The sequence below is a fragment of the Sarcophilus harrisii genome, chromosome 3 (assembly GCF_902635505.1).
Source record: "Sarcophilus harrisii chromosome 3, mSarHar1.11, whole genome shotgun sequence".
Lineage (NCBI taxonomy): Eukaryota > Metazoa > Chordata > Mammalia > Dasyuromorphia > Dasyuridae > Sarcophilus > Sarcophilus harrisii.
The window spans coordinates 247,001,034-247,008,131 of NC_045428.1; the positions used below are offsets into that span (position 1 = coordinate 247,001,034).

General features: G+C 37.6%; 1 long non-coding RNA gene across 1 annotated transcript in view; it reads left to right on the forward strand.

The window, feature by feature from the left end:
* LOC116422344 overlaps positions 1-4,696 on the forward strand; it is a 38,785-nt gene extending 34,089 nt beyond the window's left edge. Inside the window, exon 5 of the long non-coding RNA XR_004232938.1 lies at positions 2,709-4,696. This is a non-coding gene — a long non-coding RNA (uncharacterized LOC116422344). The remainder of the gene's footprint in view (positions 1-2,708) is intronic.
* Positions 4,697-7,098: the final 2,402 nt, after the last annotated feature.

Here is a 7,098-nt window from a genome sequence, read left to right on the forward strand (position 1 = left end):
AAAATCCAAAAACAAAACTGGCATTCAAGGCTTTCCACAATATGGCCAGATCTGTCATCCCAGCTAAACTGAACAACTATTCCCTAACATCAACATTTCCTCTCTCAACTACATACCTTACCACAAGCCACCTTCCCTTACCCACCCACACACCATACTTAGAATGTCCTCCTTTTGTCCCTTTATCAAAATCCTTATTTTACTATGCAGTCTTAGCTTAGGTAATATCTCCTTTGTGAAGTCTTTTGATCTCCCAAATGCTGGTGCTCTCTCCCTTTTTCCATTATTCTGTGTCATATTCATCCATATATATGTTCTATCCTCATGCTCATTATCCCTCAGAACCATATCTAACATAGGATGATTAGAGCATTGCCATAGGACACTGAATTTCAGAGGAATCTGTTTCTCTTAGTGTGAAGAATATTTCCTGACTGTGGGGTGTTTTTGTTGCAATATTCCATTGGCCCAGGTTACCACATCCCCTTGGTATGATTACACATAGACTATCTGGAAGAAAAGATCCCCCCTCCTGTGACATGACTATACCTCTATACAAAAAAAAAAAAAATGCTTAACATAAGACCCACGAGAAGACATTAATAGAAAAGCTGGCAAGCTTCAGTAATAACAACTGCTTTTATCCTCTCCCAGAACATTTTGTTGCTACTATTGTTGAGTTGTTTCAAGCTTGTCTGATTCTTTGAGACCCCATTTGGAGTTTTCTTGGCAAAGATCCTAGAGTGATTTGTCATTCCTTCTTCAGCACATTTTACAGATAAGCAAACTGAGGTTCACATAGTTGAAAAGTGTATGGAACTAGATTTAAACTCAAAGATATGAGCCTTCCTGATTCCAAGCTTGATACTCTATCTACTCTACCACCTTGATATTCCATTTTGCAGACTACTAGACATTTTACATTCACCTCCATTCTTTTCTGGTCAAATGATTAACTCTCAGTTCATGTCTTCTGGAAAATCAGGGCAAGATTTGGGTTCATCCTTTTTTTTTCCTCAAAGAAGTGTCATCTGCATTTCCTCCTGGATGCACATAGGGTATGTCCTACAATTATAACTGATATCAACTGAACACCCAGGATCTTTTCATTTCTCAAACTTCCAAGATAGTCTCTAAGGTTGGACAAATCCATCACAGGATCTCCGTTTAGTCACCTTTGATCAGACAAAGGAAGCCAAAATGGAAAAAATAGCCAGAGGTCCAGGCTGAAATTCATCCAGCTGACCCGTAGTTCTAGCTACTACATGTGAGCAACTGCCTTACTGCTGGTATGAAGGAAGACCATCCTTTCTCTAATGCTTCTGGGGAAATCTCAGTTACATGATATTGCCTGGAGAATCAGAAGAGAGACAAAGAGTTACTCCTTTTTAAAGATATGGGTGAAATATATCTCCCGGATTAATGGGCAGGACTATCTAACATAAGTTTGACATAGTCTCATACCTCACACTATGACTCCCAGTGAACATGGGAGAACCAAGTAATCAACCCAGATTTCCTGCATCATCTTGATTCCTTAGAACTGGACATAGCAGCTCACTGCATGCTTGATGCAATGCAATTTAACTAGGGGCTTAATAATATACAGGATGTTACCAAAATCTTAAAGGTACCTTCCTTAAGTTTAGTTCACTCACTGACTATTTATTGACCCTGTCACTATTACCCTATGACTATTTATTGAAAATGAAGGATAAATAACAAAAACAAAATAAGCAAAAACTGCCCAAAATTTTTTGGATGATCATGTATATTTATTAAAAGGAAGGGCTTCTCTTTGAAAGTGTGGAAGATTGGAGTAGGAAGTAGATTAGTGGGGTAAATTACTTACAGACAAGGAGAAAAGAACATCAGTTAGGTACTTCATAAATGAAAAAAATTGAAGTCATGAGCCTCTGACACTAATTTGTGTCTTTAAGCATATTTATTTGCTCCACCCACACCACCCACACTTCAGTTGCTCAGATTGACATTCAGACAGCCTTATCAACTGCTATACAGAACAGCTGTGGATACTTGTCAACCAAATGCAACTTTCTTTTACCAAAACCATGTTTCCCACAGTGCAGCCTCTGAAGCTGAGATGCAACAAAGAATTGACCAATTCTCTGTTGCTTATGCTAACTTTGGCCTACCAATTAACACCAAAAAAAAACCCATAGATCCTCCACCAAAAACATTACTACAAGATATACTGATTTTTTTCCTATGGATCTCATCCTTTAAGTGAATTTCCATTCCACTTCTTAAACCTACACCCAATTGACCTCCCTCTTGGAGTACAGCCTCTTTGGCTGTAAAGGCCTGAGCTTTCTTCCTATTGTGATTGCCCACCAGCATGATCTAAGTCTGAGTCTAGGAGTCACTAGGTGCTTAGTCTTACAGATTTATTATTTCAGCTCTACTTTGAATGCTCCTACTCCCCCAGCTCCCCTCCTAGGTGTCCACCCACATTACCACCTACATTCTCTATAATGTGATTTCTAGCTACTGTATTTTATAATGGAAAAATTATGTTAATTTTATTCAGAAGTTTTCAAAGTAAAACCTGTACCTCTCTTCAGAAGCCCTCCCTACCTTTATTTATTCATTTCAGAAGAGAAAAGTGGCAAATCATGTAAGAAAATTGCTCTGGCATATTGTTAAGTACTTTCCTATTTTTCCTTTTCATTGAATACATTTTCCAGGCTTCCTTTGAATGGAACCAAAAAACAGCTTTTCTGGTGCTCCGGGTAATAAAGGCAATTTCTGTGCCTGGAGTGAAGCATCCACTCAGATGAATGTCTATGACAGGATCCTCAGCTCCAATGCCATAGTCCATGGGATATGATGGCACCTGGGAAAGAGTGCTGTGGAAGTGATTCTTTCTGAAGGACATCCCTCATACTTTCTGCACGTTGTAAGGCTGGAGGCTGATACCAGGCTGTTTCTTATACCAAAGAACAGCAAATACCTTCTTCCAAAAAAAAGGTATCCTTCACAAAGCCTTTCTGCTCTCAAGGTAATGGTTTGATCATTATTAAGAAACATTCAACAAGGGCCTAATTCAGGGATAGTGTTGCTCTGAAAAATGCGCAAGCAAAACAAACATATAATATACTTGACTGGTGCTGGGACAAATCAGTAGATTGTGGCCAATTCATTGAAAAAAGTCTACCAGGTGTGAAATTTCCATTCAACAAACACATTAAATACCTCCTATATGAAAAGTACTGTTCATATATTCATAAATTTAGTCCTCAAAATTCTCAAATCTAACGCCTCATTTTACAAATATGGAAATTAAAGCCTAGAGAGGTTAAAAAGAACTTACCTCCAAATTACCAGATGTCATTAAGACTCAGTGCTTCAGATTTGAAGCTAAGTGCTTTTTACTTCAAAGATAGCATTCTTGGTATTATAATCCAAGAGGGGAGATTGCTAACATAAAAAAGATAATATTATAGGTAGAATGGGCCATAAAAGAGCCACTAACAAAATACTATGGGGATTGAGAGGCAAAATCAGTTTAGCTTGAAGCCAATCTTGGAAGACTTCATAGGAAAGGCAAATATTTGAGTTTGTATTGACAGATGAGTGGGATTTTGACCAGCAGGGCCATGCAAGTAAGTGAGGAAAAGTAGGTTGTGAAAAAGAGAAATGGCATATAGTCTTATTTGACTATAGCATAGAATATAGAAAGTAAACTGGTATAATATTAAGGAAATCTGAGGATTGCAGAATCTATGCTTACAAATTTTCTTCCAGGAGAAGACTTTTGAGAGTCCCTTGGAAAGCGAGGAGATCAAATCAATTAATACTTAAAGAAATTAATTCAGGCAGTTTACCAGGCCAAATTCTGAAGCTGAAGGTTACTTTGTCCGTATGATAAGAAGATGGTATTCATTGGAAAAGACACTGATGTTGGGAAAGATTAAAGGCAAAAGGAAAGGGGGATGGCAGAGGATGAGATGGATAGTGACATGGTAACAAACATGAACTTGGACAGATTTCAATAGGTAGGGGAGGATAGAAGGGCCTGCCATGCTCTTGTCCCAAAGAGTCAAACATAAGTGAATAACTGAATAACAACAGCAATAAAAATAAGAATAAGGTGGAAACTAGATTACAAAGGGCCTTAAGTGCCAGCCTGAACTTTGTTCAGTAGGGAAGATTCTTAAAGGTTTTTGACAGTAGAAGAAATAGTCAGAACTGTGGAGGATCTAAAATTACACTGATTGCCACATTTATAATGACTTAGAGTGAGGGGTAAAAGACAAACAGATTAGCGCTTAACCTCTCTCTCTCTCTCTCAGAGCAGCATATCCTAAATTACAGTAATGCAATTAAATAGATTTAGACCTGGCAGGAAGGAGCTGTTTAGAAGTTGTTCTCCCATTTCCTATTATCATTTTGGGAATTTATCTAATCCCATGATAAGTAGGAAACAAAGGCCAAGGAGAAGGAAAATAAGCTAAGTTGTCTCTGAGAAGAAAAGGACTTTCTTACTACTGCAGAGACATTGTATGAGGTGGTTAATGGATCAGGAAATGATGACTTAGGTGATGAAGAAACCAAGTATTTGGGACCTCCTAGAGGACCTCGCTACTCAATTGAATCTGTCTTTTCAGCCTGAGTATGAATTTTCTATTCTTTTCACTTTTTCTTTCTTCCTTCCCTCCCTTTTTTCCTTCCTTCCTCATTTCTTTTCTTTTTTCTTTCTTTCTTTTTCCCTTGTTCTTCTTTCTCCTCCTTCTTCTTCTTCTCCTCCTCCTCTTCCTCTTTCTCCTTTCCCTCCTCTTCCTCCTTTTTCTCCTTTTCCTCCTCCTCCTCCTTGTGCTCCTCTTCTTTCTCTTCCTCTCTTCTCTTCCTCCTCTTCCTTCTTTTTTCTTCTTCAATAAATACATAAACTATCTATATATATATACATAAACTAAAAACATAAAAAATGTTTTCTTACTGAGCCAAGAATTCTGAATTTTTCTAAGTTTTCCTTGCTTTCCTTACTTTTGATGGAGTCAAACAATACCTTCTTAGAGAGACATGTAAGCCCTGTGGAGTTCTTGTTTTTTCTTTTAGAAGCTTCTGAATTTCCCCATCGGTTTTTTTTGTCAAATCAGTCTTGATGTTTCTGAATATTTTTGTACAGGAAAGCAAATACAGTGGCTTAGACCAAATCTCTGAAAGCTGCCCACTGGTTTTCTGTTCCAGTTGCCAACTGTCTATTGGCTCAGTTTTCTTTCCAAGTTAACAATGAACTGTTTACAATTAGAGAAGCACTCTAATATGTTGACATTAAGACTTCAGCTAGTGGTCTTACCTTAGAGAGGATAAGTCTATGATCAGTCTAGCATTCCATGCCATATCACTTTTTTTCACTCTCACATCCTTTCTATCTCTTCTCCTTACAATGACATAGTCTATTAAATACCAATATTTTCTGTGAGGGTGTATCCACAAAGTTTTATCGTATTTCAGAAAATGAAAGACAGTGATAGTAACCAGGTCACGAGATGCACAAGTCTTTAGTAATAAGTGACCATTGTTGTTACTATTTCCAACTCCATTCCTCTCAAGGACTCCCTGCCATGTCTGATAGTCTATGGCTCTTCAGACATTAAAGTCAGCCATTATTATAACTTTGTTCTCTATTAGTATTTTTTTATGTTTATAGTTACAATACAAAGCACCTTTATGGTTCCCTGAAGGTTATTTATGGGCCAAAGATCTATGGTGCATCTCAGCTACTCAGTATTGATGGAGCCATATTTATTAGTGATAAGGACATGATCTTGGAGAGATAGACTGAACACTGCCATAATATTCTCAACAGACTATCATCAATCAATGCTGAAAAGTAACCTCTTCAGAGTTCATCATGATAAAAGCATATGTACTGTTGGTATTTTCCTGCAAATGGCAATCACATTGTCATGAGCCTGTCAGTCATTTCTTCTAGAAGCCATACAGGGTTATTGACTAGATCAGGGCTTCTTAAACTTTTTCCACTTGTGACCCCTTTTCACCTGAGAAATTTTTACATGAGCCCAAGTATATAGGTATATAAAATAAATATACAAATCAAACATTTACTGATGATAAATCATAATTTCATGAGCCCATATTCAATTATGTGAACCCATATGTGGTTATGGCCCACACTTTAAGAAGTTCTGGACTAAATTAGTTTTGATTGCAAAATTATGCTAGCTTCATAGCATTCCCCATAACTGTGGCCAATCCAGAAAAATGTATGTCCAGCTCTGATTTCTGAGCTGGCTTTCATTTGCTAACCTTGTTCAACTCAGGGATGCTATTTGATTATAATATCTGCTGAGTTCTCTTAAAAAAGTTGTTCATTTTTCATGTCTACTGGATTTCATGCTGTCCATAGGCATGCAAACATTCCATGTACTGATAGTGAGTGGAACGATCCTTACAAAAAATTATAGTACCTTTTTGTGTTTTAATGCCAAAATGAGATTCTCACCTTCCACTTTAAGTAGGTCAGAGTTATGTTAAATGAAGTAGACAATTTTTAAGGTATCTTTTCTAGCCTCTTGCTCATGCCAAGAGTTAAGTAATAAAATCCTTCAAAAAGACTGTTCAGATACTCAGGGCCCAATCCCTTTGCTATTTTATTGGGAAGATGACCCTATGGTCTCAGGCTCCTGTGTGCATGATTGTGCCTCCCAGTATATCTGCATCTGTTGCTTTGGCACTTTTCTGTCACAACAGGACTTTGAGATAGATAAAAAGGGTAAAATGGTATGGATGATGTCTTTTGACTCATGCACAAATTGGATTTAAGTGAGACAGAGTTCCATGAAGTTACTGACATCACTTGCAATGGTTTGGGATTCAATTCTTTGATGTCTAATCAAGCTTCAGCTGCCTTCTTGGTCACTGAAACAAATTGCTCTCAACAGCCCTTTCCATTGGTGGAAGTCTTCACATGCTTAGGGTAGACATCCTTCTAACTCATTAATGGAATTGAGATCTCTCAGTTACCCTTACTCTGATTTAGTGGACTTGCTTAAATGGTTTACGAAGTTATGGCCACTGTTCATGCATGCTGTAGTTTCTTGGAGTCACAAG